We start from the raw sequence: 19,161 nt of genomic DNA on the forward strand, positions 1-19,161 counted from the left end.
TTGAGCTTCGTTGACATCTCGGAGGAGCAGACAGATAAAGATGACGGTAATCTCAATGAAGCGTCCACAAAGCGTTGTAAATTTACTCATTGTTCTGCACAACCGGACACACAGATCGTAACTTCATTTATTTAGACATTTTATTGAACAAACGTTGTGGTTGTACACATGACTTATAACGACATCCAATTTTTTTTTTGAGTGTTTGTACTTTTGTAGCATTAAATGCATCAGCATTCAGCAGTGACAAGTTCGACTAAAGATTTGTGCAAAAGTCCTATAACACTGATAAAAACTAAACCAATCACTCCAATGTACCTTGAATAAAATGTACGCAAACACAAGGAACAGCAATTCAATCTTGCAAGAGGCTCCGGTAAAAGTAAAGCAATCTTCCGGCTATTTAAAAATAGTTCAATTTTCAACTGTCGCACCGACTTCAAAGCCCTGAAGTTTTACAGTTTTACGGCCGGACGACCAGCGAAACTTCCAGTCCACTGCGGCAAATATCTGGCCATTACTATGTTCCTTCCTACACACGAATATGACACTTATTAGGAACACCATAAGGCATAATTCCTGCTTCACAAACACAAAACTTGTAAAGTTCTTTCACATTAGACGGGTTCAAAGAGGCCGCCTGGCTTTTGAGTATTTTATTTTTATCAGTAGCCGAGGTGAAGTGTCCACCCGGTATAATTGAATCTACCTTAAGGCAACTAGCAGTCAATCTTTTTATTCACAAGATGTCTGAATTAGAAGGGATTTGCCGGCAAATTAAGTTAAACGGAATTTTCCAGAAAGATTTGTTTATAAATAACGTTTCGACAGGATAGACACTTGAGAAGTTGAGGAAGACCTTAATAATCATAATCTCGGTTTGTAACAGCCTGTTGATTTTCACAATATAATCTCCTTTGTAATAAGAATCTGCAATTATCGCGCCACTTATTTAGAATTATTTCGTCGAAACGTTTAGGATTTTAGGGAATTACATTTTGACGTAGAAGGAAAAGGCCTCTATATAAGATGTTTGAGGAGAAAAGGTAAAGTGAAAATCGAATCAAATAAGTACATGCTCTATTAGCTCTTAAGGTGTCAAAAACTATGATCCAAAAACTTAGGACACTAGTAGTAAGCCGCGGATAGCTGAAGTTGGTCCTTGAGATGTTCTTCGAGTACCCGCCAGCAGCTACATAGTTACTAATGAACTAACTTTGACAGTTAACGTGTTCAAAGTACTAGTATTATAGTGTCATTATGTTATCATAACCTTCCGAACTTTTATCAATTTGTTACCTAGCATAATATAAAAGACAGGACTTACTTAATAAGCAGTAATGGCAACAATGGCCATCTGTTGTTTTACTAGGTCTAATGATACGTGCTATCTTGTCTCAGAAACTCTTCAGGACATTATTTCATTTTTCCTAAAATCCTTGACTTGAGATATAGGGGCACCCACAGTTGATATAGGGGCACGTTTGGTATCCTTATCCCAATGGGAAAAATAGCAAGTATTTTCACCTCATAATTTCAAAAAATATGGATCATATTACACAACATATCTGACAAACACTTTAGCCATATTCTTCAGTCGATTTGAAACTATTCAAGCCGATACGAAGAGCCGAGACGTAACCCAATCCCACATAACCATTTGGAAAATCCAATAACCCGCAGAATATATGTGAACAGCGGATATTTCAGATTCATTATCGGGTACAACGGATACGAATGAGAAATATGACTCTTATACAATCGCCTGAATATATCTAGCGTTCTAGAATATTCTTATGATCAAGAAAATAGACGCCACCGTGAAATTGCATACTAAATGATTTGGGCGAGGATTATTTTCTGAACGATTCTACTATATATCTTCAAAATAGGGTTCGATTAATTTTACGTTAGACATTTTGACCTTGTATTAGGAAATGTCGACTTGATGTATTTCTGATCGGTATATTTATAGGTACACTTGAGCGTCTGATAACAATCTTGAGATTATATTTGACATTTGAGGTGGAAACACGAACATTAAAATGACCTTGAATAATATAGGCCTAATGACCTTGACTTTGCAATCGATATCTACATTAGCAACCCGCTAGAATACCTGATTGTCGTAGGTGTTGAGGAACCCACTACATTTCATTTCATGAATTAAATGAGCACGGCCTGTTTACGTTTTCAATTTCAGAGAAATCCAGTTAGAAGTGTTTCAAGACTGATGCTAGTTTTGTTGAATCGATCTTTATGAATCCTAGTCACAAAATTTACATAGACTAAGAAACGTCTCTGATCTGACCCACCCAGTTTTAAGGCATTATATGAACAACCCAGTCTTTAAATGCAATATCATCAACAAGATGTCTACCAGCCCCCTGGTGGCAAAGTAACCCACTTTGACCACACAAAACGTTCTAACTGGCACATAACACAAGTAATACGTCAGAGCTGCCAATTGAAATGGCATTCCTGCATACCAGAGGCCAGCGACATGCCACATACGTTCACGGCATGAGGGTGACGACCTGGGGTATTGATGGGAATTATACATCAATTTTGAAACTAGTTCAACTGTGAACACGTGTGAACTTATTCAGAATTAATTGATATTTAAAGTATGGTATTTCCTCTTGAGAATATTAAAGACCTAGGCTTAGTAAAGAAGAAATTCTCGTTTTTCTTCAACCATAATTTATGAATAGTCGTCGACGTAGACCAAATGTGTTGCACAGTTCAATGCAGGTGCTCAGATTTTATTCAAGCCTCTACAGGACACTGAACCGGACAAAACTCGATTTAATTTTACCTTGCAGAACAGCACCTGCACTTTCTGTGCAGTCTGCCAGCTACAGACACTATAAAAAAGAAGCTATTTTATAAACATCGTGCGACGCTCGAAGACCATAAAGAATATCGAATTCCAAATTGCAGATTTCAGGGGTGGCGGTATTAACACTCGCTGCGGAGATAAGATTGTTCAATATGTGGTTTGAAATGCACACACAGGCGGGGTAAGAAAGGGGTCCTTTCTTAACTTAAAATTCGAAGATTATATCGACAAGCCTCTTCCTCACGATACTGCTGACTTGAAGGCACAAGCCAGCCATTAACATCTCCTGCGCAATCTATTATCGAGCATCGGAAAACGATCAACTGACTTATTAAGGCGGCTAATAGAATATTAATCGGGCCCTAATAGAGGGAAACTGTGCTATAAGGTAAACGTACCAATACTCGTCGGATTTCGGAAATCACCGACTTTGAAGCGCCACTGTGTGTAAAATATTCAATAGAAAATGAAAATTTTTGCATGACGTGATAGAGTATTTATTCGTTATTCTAAGTAATTAATGTTTTTTAATAATTTTCATGGGTTTATGTACTTATTAAGGCAAAAGTAAAAAAAGGGCGATTTGTACCAATAGTCGTCTGATTTGTACGGATACTCGTCAAATATTCCCAGTACTCGTCAACTTTTAATGCTAATGTAAACTCTCTGCTCTTGAACATAAGGTTCAAGTTATTTACATTTTTTTTGTGCTTGAATTTGTTAAGCATACTTATGCCTTTTAAACATTAGGTAGATAGAAAGAAAACCAAACCCCTATTTAGAATAGCAGGTCATAATCTGTTAGAAGAGCAGGTATTCAATAAAACAGATACATAGTTGCATTTTAATTAATATTCCTATCTATCAAACGTCAGTCTATAAATAAAATATAATTCGTAATAAATCATATAACCATGCAGTCATGTGCATATGTAGCACGAGTAAAATTATTACTATTAAAATATTTAAGAAAGAGTTTACTTATACTGTCCCCCACCTCCGGCCGGCCGGAGTGAAGCATGACGGGGGATAGGTCTCCCGTCTCTTGGCTTGCGTTCATTGGCCGACCAGAGTGGAGTCGCTAGAGCAGGGTTAGCAGCCCTGCTCGGAGATTAGGTGCCTCGTGGTAAGTGGCGAGTGGGCCGGTGGTGCTGGACCCACTGGGAGCGCGTGATCTGCATTTAAAGTCCGCCGCGGTATCCTCACCCTTCAGCCGCTCATGTACCTGTTGCCCTCTTGTTGCGATTTAGCGACTGATTCCCGGGGGCCCAGTAAGTGAGGTGGCGAGTCTCCACCTGCCATTTTTACATGTATTTAATACATTGTCATCGGCAGGTGCCATAGTTCCCGTAGTTTCCCCATTCCTAGTCTATTATATTAGCATCCCATCACAATAAAGTGCTTCAGCGTGTTGGCTTCGGCCCCACGTTCGCATTCCAAAAATCCGGAACTCTGTAGTCCCGAGGTCTGGAAGAGATATCTAATAATAATCTTAATTAGCCCCGCAGGACATCTGAGGCGGATGACGGGGAGTAGCGACCCCGCGGGGCTATATATACCGAGTACTCCAGGGAGAGTATACTGTCCCTGTCCTGCTTCACTCCGGCTGGCCGGAGTGAAACATGACGGGGGATAGGTCTTCCGCCTCTGGTTTGCCTTCATTGGCCGTCCAGAGTGGAGTCGCTAGAGCAGGGTTAGTAGCCCGGCTCGGAGGGTAGGTGCCTCGTGGTAAGTGACGATTGGGCCGGTGATGCTGGACCCGCAGGGAGCGCGTGATCTGCGTTTAAAGTCCACCGAGGTATCCTCACCCTTCAGCCGCTCATGTATTGCCCTCTTGTTGCTATTCAGTGACTGATTCCCGGGGGCCCAGTAAGTGAGCTAGCGAGCCTCCTTTTAACATATATTTTATACATTGTCATCGGCAGGTGCCATAGTTCCTATAGTTTCCTATATCCTAATCCACTAACATCTCAACGCAATAGCCTTGTCCTTGGGTTCATTTCTATAGTATATGTATACAGGGATAATCATCGGTTTTGTGTCACCATTATATTAAAGTTGTCTGAAAAGAGCGTTTTAAATTTTCTTGCTGCATCTGATGTTGTGGCCTTTTGATTTACAGCTTCTATGACTTTTGAAAGGCCCTCTTGCTTGTAGTTTCTTTCAGTCATGATCTGCTATTAAAATTACGATCATGCAATGACTAGGTACATACAATTTTAAATATAAAAATCTTACTTAAGATTACTCTTTACCCATCAATATCGAATACGACAAGCAAAGAAGTGACAGAGATGGAAGCTATGTCTTAGTTTTAAAACGGATTTTAATATTTTTTGCGTCGAAACTAGTTGAATGACATAATTTTTATACAGTCGCTATTAAGGCACGTTAGGGAGACGCGGTACAATACGCGTGACGACATGCAGTTATTTCGAACGAAAAGCGAAGAACAGTCTAAATTGTATTAAATTGTAATCCAAGCGTAGTAGAAACAAAGGCTAGTGGTAGTTGTACCCAAAGCGGTAGATGTGTATCGCGTGTCCTTAATCGAATGGCGGAGGCCTACAGCGGCCAATATATGTATACCTAAAAAAAAAACACTCGTAGAAAGTGCATACTTATAGAAAACAGGGGATTTAGCCATTAAGAAACATATTAATTGAATCGAATAACATGACTGTGTACGTGCATCTAGAACCAGCTGAGTAAAATGTACCCCTAAAAAAAAGCTTAAAAGAAACGCAGTTTTATCAACAAATGTAGTCTAAACCTTAAATATGTTTGTTCTAGAGAGTTAACAATTTTGTAAAAGTCCCGATATTAGCTATTTATTCGCATTTTGTACTGTAAAACACAAAATATCCTCATTATGACGAGTTTAGGTGCAATTTTTGAGCATGTCCCAGTAGTCGTCATAATAATTCTAAAATTGACGGGTTTTGGGTCAAATGGGAGTTTTAAAGTACCAATAGATGTCACATTAAAAAAATATATCTTCTATGTTAAAAGTATTCCAAATTGCATATTACATCGTTAGCAAATAAACTTAACTATCTAATTAAACAAAGAAACATACCACAGACCCCACTGGAGTTATGTAAATCAAAACACAAAACCACGTGCTGAGTTTCACTTTTGACAGCTGAACTTCACGAAAAAACTTTTTTGTTAGGGCACACACGTTTCGAATAACATATCTTGGACGCCATGACCGTTAAAACCCCGTATTGTCATTTCAATTGTGCAATATATTATCAACAATATGTTGACATATAAACCAGTCCATTTTAAGTTCAGTAGAAATAATAAATAAAAGTTTTTAGATTAATTGACGACTATTGGGGCATGACGACTTCACCCGCGTTTACCTTAGGCTTGTAAATATTATAGTTCGGCCATTCAGAGAATGCGTTCCTGACACGTCGCGATTGAACTGACTGAATTATAACATTCATTGATTATTGATATAATAATGTTGTTTTAATGCTCCTCAATTGTTAAAACGGTAAACAACCAGCAAAAATATTTTTATCGTAACTGCAACGCCATTGCAAAGTTACGTCGTCAGTTCAATCGCGACGTGTCAGGAACGCATTCTCTGAATGGCCGAACTATAGGCGGAGGTAATTGAGTTCCATGATACTGTATCGATCTAACCGGAACCTATTATTGGACTAGATTGGCTACTAACGTACGTTTGACGGCAGATCAGAACTTACTTAACGCGAAGACGTCTTTTATAATAAATTGCTTTAAACAAAAGGCAAAATTTTAGTACAAATGTGGTTTGGAATTACCTCAAGAATCTTTTGCCATGTAAAAGAATTGGACTAACTTCAACCAAAAGAACTAGTCAACACACTTACCTAACAGACCTACAATATTTTTTTCTCAATCAAACAAAAAGGTTTTTGCAAAGCCAATTTTTTCCGTAAAGCTAAGTCTGCTAGTGACGAAAATGATTCGCGAAACAATATAAAGATTCTTTAAATACATCTTTATACAAGGTTCAGTGCGATACAAAAGCCCGCCCGGCTTTCCTACAGAAACTGTCAGTCTAGTCAAAGCCAAGCGACCGGCGGTTTTTCTTAGAAAATGTATTCCGTTTAAATATGTAGATATTTTGTTAGACCCTTTGAAACGTTGTGGCTGCTAGCGATAGCTAGAAAAATGCTAGTTTATATCGGACATTACACAAATTATTCCTGTATGAGCACCAATTCTGGAAACAATTTCAGAAATTGCTGTACCGTCGTCTTTCAAAAAAATATATTATAAAGGCAAATAACAAAATTCTTTGAAATAATTTCTCATTCATTTGAAGTCCAGTCGAATTTCTTAGTAAGAATATTTTTACAGGTTCATTGACCGTGTAAGGTGATGAGACCAACCTTTGTCCACGCCAAGAAAACTAAATGAGGGTGGCTGGTCGTTATTTACGATCAACTTCATATTACTACGCTAATTAAGGTAGGGGTCGCAACCCTTCAGTTTGGCGCTAAACCCGATACCGAGAATATTGTTAAAGGATTAATTTTGATAATATACTGGGTTCAAAGAAATCTCTAGATAGAGGTTAACTAAGCTTTAAAGCGTATTGAATATTGAAATACCTAGCTTGTGGCTGCTACTTTTGGTTTAGCAATTAACGATGATATTAGTCACAGTTTAGGTAAAAGTAATTATGACGATACTATCCGTCTTACCACAAAAACTTTTTAACGTCAGTTTAAGACTTGTCTAAAAAAATGTCAAATTATGACGTTGACATATGGTTCATTTTGGAGCCACATTTTTTTTAGACAAGTGTAAAACAGTGGTTAAAGTTTTTGTAGTAAGGCCATATGGGTTTTCCAAAAAATAATCACACCCATCTAAAACTCTAACTGCGATAACAAATCTCTACCTAGAGGAATACCCAAAACAAAAACTATGCCTATGAAAATATAGAACACGCAATATAGAAGAGGAACACTGTCAACACATATTACGATTACAAACGATATGAATAGTGCATAAAGTTGGCAACGCATCTAAGTTTCGCCTTCAAATATGCAAGGAGCAGGCAAAGTTAGTGGGCACGCCTCGCTGACTCCACGGTGTGTTGGTTATAATGTAAGTGACTATGAGATACCACTGGTGTGAGATCGTAAACATATACTTGCTAATGGGCGCTGCCTGAGCTATCAGTTCAATAAATAGACCAAACAGTATAGTTCCAGCACTAGTGTTGATAAAGCAGGTAATGGCAAAAAGATGCTTTGAGAGAGAGGCCTAGCAGAAGTAGAGCTATAAACAAATTCACCAGTAGAAATTCTACTACATACGATTTTCGAAAACTGCGAACTATAGGGGCAATATTGATTTTGAATTTAGAGAAAGTGACTATGATCGAGGTAAGTTCTTTAAACATTTCAATCTAGCTTCTGGCATAGCATTTTTCATGGTTATGAAATACGGAAATCTACAAGTGCGCAACTTCGATACGATACTTTTTACATTAATAAATATACGACATCTTTTTTGATAAAAAAAATCTTTTACTTAATATTTGTACGAAATTACAATATTCAACTGGACTAAATCCTTATTATTTTCACAAAACCTATCATTAGATTTTTTTATCGTTTATCCAGGTACCGAAAACATTTTGAGGCAGGCTAATGCGAACACTTTTGTTAGGAAAGCCTCTCCAAACATTGGCTGAACATCTATCATAATCTGAACGTGGGCGGGAGTTTCGTAACGTGTGGGCGGCGCCCGCCCTGTTATCCAATTCAACCGTACAATTTACTTAAATGTTTTATTTGTTACTGTAATAAACGATATATTGTTATGAACTATTAGAGCTTGTGTATGACTATGAAGGCTTCTTGAAAGAACTTCGGATTGTCATAAAAATAGACTAAAGTTTATAAACAGTTCATCTGCAGCTTTGACATTTAAACTGCCCATTCGGATTGAATTCTAAACTGGGATATAGTTTATCCGACTATCGGGAAACGCGAAGTAGATTTTATACATACAACATAAGCGCTTACTATTCTGGGAAGCTCTTTTTGAATACGTTTATGTTTAGTACGAAATATATTTTTTCTTTGCATTGTATAAATTATTTTTCCAGTAACATTTGCACTAAAATTATTTTGTATAATTTATTAATACATTTTTATCTCAGGACTAGATAGAAAACTGTATGTTTGTAATTAATTTTATTTTCTTTTAAAAAGAGTGTCCATGGAGTTTCTTGCCGGTTCTTCTCCATGAGGCCAACTCTTTGGAACCGTGCACCTAACTTTGACGTTTCGAAAGAGCTTTCATAGGCCTATTTGAAATAAAAAAAATTGAGTTCTTTAATTCAAACTCAAACTGAGTTTGAATTTATCACTTGGGTTAAATAAATGGAAATGTCTTTGATTGTTTGTGATACCTGGATAGAAAAATAAACTTTCTATTAAATACCTATGCAAGCAAAGCACAGAATACCAAAACATGAACTGAAGTAATGTAAATATTTGCAGCATCATTATTAAAACATCACGAGAGGGTTGCCCTGATAATAACATTAAGTGCAGAGGTCACCGACCCCGGCCAGCAAATTCAAACAGGTAGCGGGGCCGGCTTTCATCAAATTATCTGCGTACACGTACAACAGCGGTTCTCAACATTGCACTAACACAATATAAAATTAGAAACAAATATACCACAATTTTTTGGCAAGAAGAAGAAAAAAATATATGTAATTCTTTAACATAAATGTCAGTAAAAACTGAGTCTTTCAAAACATTGTCCGAAATATTCAATCTTCTTTTTGAAAAGACTAAGTTTTACTTTGTAGTTTGGCATAACTATTGATTTCTGTGACGAGCACGCTACACGACAGCCACACTCTTGCTTTAAGTGACATTTTGATACCTCATACAATATTAACAGTTTTGAAGCCAAAACGGTAGCAATACGACACTTCAGTTCGATAGAAAGCAATCAAGGTAAAATGTTTCACGGTTTCCTAAAGTCCAAAGTTCCTAAATTTTAATTTATTACGATTAAAGTAAGGTGATTACGATTGACAACCAGTGTCGTAATCACTAATCAACTTTCCCCTTTTACCCGGGCCGATAAAAGTGAAATTGGGGTAAATCTGACACTTTTCAGGATATTTTTAAATCAACCTCAATTTTTAGCTAGACGCTTTGAGATTAGATTATATTTCGGAAATTTAGCAATGCTTTATTTTTATTGGAACATTGTTAGTGGAAGATTTATTTCCTCCACGGTTTCGTCGAGGGTGGGTAATGATGTTTAACCACCCCTTGCGGTTTTCCAGATTCTGTATCGAAAGCCCCATTAAAGTTTATGGGGAACATTTTTTAGCTGGCGCCTTAAAATCAAATAATTTTTCAATGATATGCACTATACATACGTAAGGCTGCCTTTTAAGTTCTGTCGTTTGGTAACCTCCCGCGATTTTTAAAAATATATATATATGCTATTTGAATCTTTTTGAATTTAGAATTCGAAAACAAAAGAATGTTTTTAAATAGGTCGAATAGTTTTATTGTATCGTCCATTCAAAGGTGACAGGTCGGTTGCAAAAATGGAAATGTGTAAGGAAAATTTGAGTGCGATAATTTTCTACAACTTTAAAAGGGGATTGTCGCGACTTCAGTACTAGAAAGAGATTAATTCTGTATTTAGTGATGTAGCACCATTCCTTAGGACCGCAGAACGCTGATATTTAGAATTTCAACCTGGGCACTCTAGCTTCAGTGACAAGCCTCGTGAAGGTCGTCCAAAAACCGCCATGATGCAAGTTTATATCGAGGCTGTGCGGCAGCTAATCCTCGCAGACGGACATGTAGCATATGGTGAAATAGAGGCATCCGTGGGCATTTCAGGGACCACAGTCAAAAATATCCTACACGAAGAACTTGGCGTAAGATAGATGATCTCTCCATGGATACCACATTTTCTTAGCGACGACCAAGAAACAGCCCTAGTAAGTTGGTGACGTCAAACTCTGCAGCGATTCGACCGAGGAGAGTCAAAGCAGGTCTATGATATAGTTAGTGATAACAAGTCCTGGATATACGCTTATGATCCGGATTCTAAGCAGCAGTCAGCTGTCTAGGTCTTCCAAGACGAGCCAAAACCGACCAAAGTCGTACGCTCGCAAAGCACTTAAAAAAAAAATGGTTGTCTCGTTTTTGGCAAAGGGTGATCGTGTCGCCACTATTGTACTAAAATATCGCGACATGGTTACCGCTGACTCGTATACCATTGTTTGTTTGCCAAAAGTCATCACCGAATTTAGAAAAAACTATCCAAGACTTCGAATGATACTGCACCATGACAATGCAAGTTCGCACACCGCCCGCCAAACACCGATGTTTTTGAGTTCCCAAAATGTTGTAATATTGGATCATCCACCTTACAGCTGTAACTTAAGCACTAATGATTTTAATACATTAACCAAAATTAAGAAAATTCTTCGTGGACTACCTTTCAGCACACCTGAAGAAGCTGTTGACGTATACAAATCGGCCGTTTTGACTACCCCCACTTTGGAATGGAATAAATATTTAAAAACTGATTTGAATGCATGCAAAAGTGCATTAAATATCGCTAAGTATTCTTAAAAAAATAATAAACGGTAATAACCTATTGGATTATCTATACTTATTTCAAACGACACAACTTAAAAGGCAGCCCTCGTATACTATTGGATTTTTCATATATGCGAAACTAGAAACTTTATCAAATGTATTCTAATTTTGAGACATTAAAAAAACGAATTGTGAATTATTGTTCAGGCTGTTACTGAAAAGTCCAATCACATACATTACGTAACGTAAGTACAAAGACAAGAAAAACAAACTAAAGTATTTTGCGTACGTACCAAAAGACCAACAAATAAATCTCAAAGGGTTAAAAAAAAAGCTATAGAACTTTCCCGCGAGCTTATTTAGAATCCCGGAGCAAGTGAGAAGTAGTGGATGCGAGAACTTTGCAGCTCAAATACCGACCAACTTTAGCCCTGCAGCAAGCCCGTGAAGTTCATTAAAACCTACGCCTCGATTAAATATAGTTTATAGTGTGGTATATTGAAGTATAGTTATTTTAGTATGAGCTCTAGGAAAACTTAAACAAATTGTTGTCATCAGAACTTAGATTTACCGAGACCTAGAGTTGATCAGCCTATTTCTATTTTTGTACTAGTAAAGCAATTAGCTTTATAAAGAAAAAGTCATTCATACTCAGTCTACTAAGGTTGTTAGGCAATAAACCTAGCTAAACAATTACTTCCATTAAGTCCACACTTCGAAAGTACCCTCGTTTTAATCAGCCTAACGCCAATAAACGTAACATTGACACAAAACCATTGACGAATCTATTTTTACATGTCGCAATCAGGCAAGGGCAGAAAACCTGGCAGGCTCATTTACAGCGAGGTATCGGAACGCGCCCCGGGCCAAGGCGCGAGCGTCGGGCCGCGCGACCGCTGCAGTGGCGGCGGCGGGCGGCGTGACGTCACGCGCGATCAATGGAACTGACGTCGAAGCACCCCCCGCCCCGCCGGCCCGGGCGCACCCCGGCAGCCCGGCTGCCAGCCTGCCTCGGATGGGACACGACACGAATTTATTGTACTGTTAATTAACTTTATTGATAGAGGATATTTCAAAACTTCGCACTTAATAGTGATTAATAAAAGTTTTTCGAGTAGCTGAAGTTAAGCATTATCGTTAGGACCATAAGGCTCTATATAAAATAAATAGTATAGGTATCTCGTTTTCTGTATTCGAGTGCGTATAGTTACGTAAGGCCTCGCGGCGACCGGCGAGGCTGTGGGTATTTAAGCCGACAACGAGCGGGGGTAATCTGGGCGAACACTCGTTACTACTTAATTGGCGGGTAGTTGTACATTATGTTTACCTGCGCTCTACTCATAGTTCACGCGACTTTCCTGAACCGTGTGTTTAAAATAATGCCTTTATTATGCCGGCATAATCTTACTATGAAGTAAACCACATAATTTTCCACTTGTGCCTAATTTTGTAAGGAACTTTTGTTTGAACCACTTATAGTTTAAAAGCACTATATTTCCCGGAACTTCATCATATCAATTACGTTATACTTCCCTCACAATTAACAAACAATTGTATTCATAACACGTAATTCGATCTGATGGATTGTAAATGATCGGAATCAATATCAGGGCCATTAAAAAGCGCGCGTTAACGCGTATAAAACCAAATTGACGTCGACATGTTGATGGAAAATAATCCTATCGCATTTGGGATGTCATAAACCAAAATTAAATTGATACAAAACAATTTGTTCATATAAAATAATATATATGACACTTAAAAAATGTCCGAAAATATCCTGTCGACAAACAGGAACGCACAACATTTGGGCGACATTTGCAGTGGCCCCAAAATGGTTGTCATTAGATCCTTATCAAAAACTGCCCAACCTATTTGCTGTAAGACCACCAAATGTACATACTTTTAACAACCGCATGTAGACCGAAATCTCCAAATACAGCTAAATCCAAGTCTAAATCATTGTTGTAGCCCAAAACGACCGAAAAAGCAACAGGAGACATAGGGTCTCGTTTGCTAAAATTAAAGTTTCGTATAATTCGCGTTTCTATAATGAGAGGTTCCCTCATCCGCCCCTTGCACCCTGCGGGGGTTTTCACGAGGCTACAGCCTTCCTTGTGTCTCACTTGAGCCATTGCTCAATCTAGTCCCTTACAACCTTTATTGAAAGCCTCGTGATGAAAGTCGTTACACGTTTAATCCACATGTAATATTTTATCACATGTTAAACATGAGGTTTTGGCTCATGATATTTGGCACAAAATATCAGCAGTTTAACATTGTATTACAAGGATATTTGTATAAGTGCATGTCGGAAAACCTGTTAACATTTTTTAAGAAACGAAGCCATTTTATTTTCAGCGGATAATTTCCGAGAATCCAAAGTTTTGTGTACACAATTTCCTGCTCTTTATTATAACTTCTTAGCCTTTAATAAAAGTTACCGCTAAAGGGTTTCTCAAGATTGTAAACGTGACAGAGATTATAAAATCTCATCGTAACCAAGCTGTCGCTCAGGCTTCATGAAACTGAATAAACAGAAACCTTGCATAGAAATTACATTCATTAAAAAGCAAGAGCATGTAAATATGAGTATGCATATTACAAAACTCATAACTGTAGCGACAGGAAATGATGCACCGGCAAATATAAGAGCCGTTACTAATTAATTAAATAGTCACAGTGACTTACTTCGACAGGCAGGGACTGGCTACGGGTATTACAGCGTCAAAACATCCGATAAGCCTTCTGCGGTGATTCAGCGCGAAAATATGCGAACACCGCGTCCGGACATTATCGGCGTGGTTGCTGCGAGATTATGAATGTGGGGCAGGATATTATCGTGATCATGCCTTAATATTGCAGGAAGGGGCCACGGCCACAACTAAGGAAAGCAAATAACGAAAGCCATTTTGGGGCTGCCACTGATTAGCTGGTGAATAAATTGATATGGCAACTAATATCTAAGGAGATAACGTGGTTAATACAATTTTATTACAGCAGCAAAGTTTGCAAGATGTTCTTTTAAGTCTCATACGGTCCAACTAAGTATAAGGACTACCATAACACTAGAGTTTGTTATTCTGGAAGCAATTCAACTTAAATAGTGAAGCAGAGTGCGCGACTGCTAATATAAGTGTACACGTAAACTGCATTAGCTGATGCTTTTGTCTGCTTTACAAAACTGCAGAGTTCAACAGCCTTAGGGCGGACCAAGATCTACACATACATGTGTAAAGAGACTCATATGTTTTAGCCTGAAATAATGTAACTTTAAACCTAATCGATACAGTATTAAAGAAAACTGTATGAAGCTGTAGTATCGGTCACTGACAAGCGTTAGTTTTCAAAGTAGTCCACATGTTTGAAATACATAAACGCTTGTTATTTTTATGGGTGATACCTGGAACCGCAGATCGTATACATCGATACATCATTTATTGAGTTTGTCTATACATGTATATATGTGTTTTGTCGAGACCTGTATCTTCCAGGCGACTTCACACTTTAACTTTTCTATCTAAGGGTGCGTCCACATCTGGCGAATGCGCCGCGAATGCGCAGCACGCGAGCCGATCGCGAGCTGTCCGCGAGCTGCGCGCGTGCATTTTTGTTCGTGCGCCGCTTCTGCTTGGCCCGCGCGCAGCTCGCGCGCGACCTAAGCGCCGCACGCGAGCGGCGCGCAGGCGGCGCGCGACGTCTGCCATCTTCGATAGTACTGAGCCAATATACGGAACTGTAAGGGCGAGAACTGATTGCGCGCAGATCGCGCGCCGCTCGCGCGCTCTATACGAGCCTTGCGTGAGTTGCGCTAAAGAGGCGCACCGAACTATTGCAGTGACTGCACGCGCGCAGCTCGCGGACAGCTCGCGATCGGCTCGCGTGCTGCGCATTCGCGGCGCATTCGCCAGATGTGGACGCACCCTTACGTGTCTCCAGCAGTCCTGGTTTCAACTCGGAATGACTGCGACGCCGAACTTCTAAACTTAATTGACAAGGGTTCTTACAAGTTTGTTTTTGGTGCCAACCGCAAGAACAACGCTGCTGCGTAGATGTCTTAAATCTAGATATGTTCTAACTTAAGTGTCACGAGGACGAGGCATCTGAAAGTTAGTTTTAATTGATGGTATTGTCACACTCTGAGAGTATATTGCATTTATGTGATCGCGACACTAAAGAGACAAAATTTTCAATCGTTATTATAAGAACTTATTCAGAATTTTAGCGTTAATCACCTTTAGATAATTTAAATATACTTGAAGGTTTACCTAACTTGTTGGAAAGAAATCCTCCCCTCCGTAACCAATTTATTTAGCATAGTGGTAACACGTGAGCTTTAAGCTACAAAATACGCGTCCATTTGGGATCCTCGCAGGCTCATTTGGTGCGATTGCTCTATAAAAAGATTATCTCCTTTGGCGCGGCGCTCGCAACAACAACGATTACCTCGCGATACTCCGGCGACCCCGAAAATCAAGAACATTAACACAAATCTAGTCAAGAAATGATTCATTCTAGATTCCGTATCGGTTTTTTGCCCAAACAAACAAAAGAATTAAGCTTGTCACCCATGATTCATACAACATTCTATTTTTTGCGGAACTCTCCAAATGAACAACGCTTCTGACAAGATCAGGAGAGATTTTTTTCACGGCTGGCCGGCCAGAGGCCTTGTGCCATAAAAAATTGCGAGTGACAAACTCCAACCAAGTTTTTATACAGCCTGTATTACTGTCACGACTTATATAAAATGGGATATGAAACGAAAGATGGTTAAAGTGCTAGCGATGAGTCCTCAGGGAGCTGGACTCCGGCCCCGGAATGAGTTTGAAATTATATCCAGCCGAGGAAAGTTTAGATTACGCATAAATTCGTCATCAAAACGACACGAACTCTTAATATTAGGTAAATTGGACGACCTGCTTAGGTAGGCGAATTATGTAAAATGTCTGGGAGAAAAATCAGTTTTTCAGCCTAGCATATCTAGGCATTATGACGTAAGGCCCTAGACAATGGAGATGAGACCGAGGTAATGGCATTTATCCTCTTCTCAGTACATTACGTGAAACAATACGGCATATTGTGTCTCAAATTGCGAATATCACGAGCCAATTACTATAGTAGCGGGGATACATTCCTACCATTTCCCATGGAGGTGTAAGGCTGGGCTTTGAAGCGAGCGATTCTTACTAACGCATCGTTTAGATTACAGAACATAAATAAGCAAATAACATGAACAAGGCATACACATTAGTAGATTTACACTTGTCGTAATCACAAAAGATAATGCTTGTCATAATTCAATAAATCGTAAATTAGACTAATAAGCTAAGTACAATAATATTGGATGAATCATTACTTAGCCGCCTATTAAGTTTATTGACTCAATGATATTAAAATATTAATTTGTGATGTGATAACAAACTATGACTAGTAGCTCTGTTTTCTTCTGAGATCATATCAGTATGTAATTGATGATAATGCAAAAACTGTAGGAAGAAGGCCGAGTTCCTATTTGAAGTGTTGGCAACAGAAACCCTTATAATCAGTTTCCCCTGAGAGGCGTGATATTTGTAGCGCTCCTAGCAGCCGCTGGCTTCGAAGCCTCGCCTAAATTACATAACCCTCTTGAACGCGGCGCGGGGCGCGGGACGCCCCAACAATACGAGCAGTATCGAGCGGCCGCCGTCCCGCTCGCGCGCGCGCCTCTCCCTCGCACGCGCCTCTACCGGACATGACAGCTCCGATCCTTTCCACGGACGCCATTCATTGCCGCCGCAGAACGCTTCACATAATCAACCTATGTAGGTGAACCGCCGATGTACCGCACACTGAGCGACTTTCATGAAAGGACATTGATTTCAGCCGTGTGCGGGGTACCTCTATTGTCAAGTTTCCTACAGAATACAGAAAAAAATCTTATGTATTGTACAAGTGTACCTTATATAAGAAAATTCAAAGAAAAATATTTTAGGAGTTGTCTTGAAAACACACAGCAACAGAGATGAACAATACTGTGTATGTTAGACATGCAAATGATTATGTTGATGTATTGAAACAAGATGTAACATCACACCTCCGCCTTTACGAAAGTGAAATTATATTATCTCAAAGATCATTTCAACATGTTAAATATGTCTGCAGAACAAAAAAATTGGCAGTCACCGCATTACAATGTGTAACAATAATCATATTTCAATCATCAATCTTTAAAATTGGCACGGCGGCCAAGTTATTTCTTATCATTTAAATGATTGACCTATTTTCAATGACAATCACTGATGCAGTAGGAATCTTATACTTAATCAAGTTATGTCACATGACTTGTTTATTGACTTTAAAAATGGATGATAATAATTGTGTGCAAATCAGAAATATTGATGGAAATATTGCAAATTATCATTAAGATTGCTTTACAATAATACAAATGACAACAGTCAAAATTTAAATAAGGCTAGATTGTTTTGTCCTGGACTATCAATGATAGTGATTCAAATCAGTGATGCCACACAACAATTTTTATGAACATTAAATAAGCATTTATTGCAACAAATCACTTTTATGTGATCATAGTAAATTAAAGTAATTTGATAGCAACCTTTTGAATTCATTATGCAACAGTTAGTAGTCAAGTTATATCAATTAGCATACATATTGGTAATTATTTTTTTACCAATGTTGTTGGCTCTCACAAAAATAATGTAAAAATCAGTAATAAGATATGACAGGAGTGTTTCAATTTATTTTAACTATAATGCTGTTATTTCACTTGATTAAAATCAATATCTCAGTCTTATTAGAAGTGCAAGTTATTCACAGTTATAACAATATTTAAAACAGTATTTTTGAAGTATATTTAATGGAATGTACCCAATACCCGTTCACAAATGTTGTTGTACAAATATCTTCTTTGAAGGAATCAATTCTTAAACTCAGTAATCATTCAGACAAATGTCTCAGTTTCTTAAGGCTAACTGATAAGATACGTGAGAACGATTATTCGGGATATAGGTCCTCTTAATAATATGTTTAAATAAAGAGACCCCAAAGGTTTCATCTCAAAAGACCTTTACTAACTGTAGTCTAAATAAATAGTGAAGCAGAAGCCGTAGAATCGCCGGCTGCTCACTAGTATCTGTTGAGTTTCGTATCACAACACCGACGTCTGACTCGCTATCAATAGATCTCAAAATATACATAACCACCCGATATAAATTCCTATTACTCTTTTGACATAAAACTTACGTCGCCGCCGGCCAGACTCGAATACCTCCGCCGCATTCCACAACACACAACTATCGCAGACAACACAATTAGCAATAGCGACAATAATTTAATAATTCAAAATGCCATTCGATCTATTTTCGCATCCCACGTTATCTGAAATGAAGATGTAAAATTCAACTCACCGACAGCAAAGTCCGTGTGACGACCGCCCGAAAATATTTTTTTCTCACAAATTCACTGTATTCACAATTTAAAATTGATTATTTTACTTGAAATGTCCAATATTTTTATGTGAATAGACGTCGACAGAGTGACGGCATTTGACATTAATGTTTTCTATTGCCACTAAAAATAATGTGTACATATTGCTAATATAAAAAAAAAACTTCCATATGGATTGGAAAATATTGTCTACTTTTATGTGATGAATCTAACAATAACTCTAAGCAGTAATAATAATTTTAACCCCATTACGTGTAGAGT

The 19,161-nt window shown here is 38.3% G+C and overlaps 1 protein-coding gene across 4 annotated transcripts in view; it reads right to left on the minus strand.

Moving 5' to 3' along the window:
* The window catches only part of LOC124638744 (stress-activated protein kinase JNK), a 101,325-nt gene extending 82,311 nt beyond the window's left edge, over positions 1–19,014 (minus strand). For 2 of the 4 annotated variants that reach the window (XM_047175811.1, XM_047175812.1), the window contains exon 1: positions 18,861–19,014. The gene's annotated coding sequence lies outside the window, so the exon portion shown is untranslated. The remainder of the gene's footprint in view (positions 1–18,860) is intronic. The other 2 variants (XR_006985395.1, XR_006985397.1) reach the window with 2 other exon arrangements.
* Positions 19,015–19,161: the final 147 nt, after the last annotated feature.

This window comes from Helicoverpa zea, chromosome 18 (assembly GCF_022581195.2).
Source record: "Helicoverpa zea isolate HzStark_Cry1AcR chromosome 18, ilHelZeax1.1, whole genome shotgun sequence".
Taxonomy (NCBI): domain Eukaryota; kingdom Metazoa; phylum Arthropoda; class Insecta; order Lepidoptera; family Noctuidae; genus Helicoverpa; species Helicoverpa zea.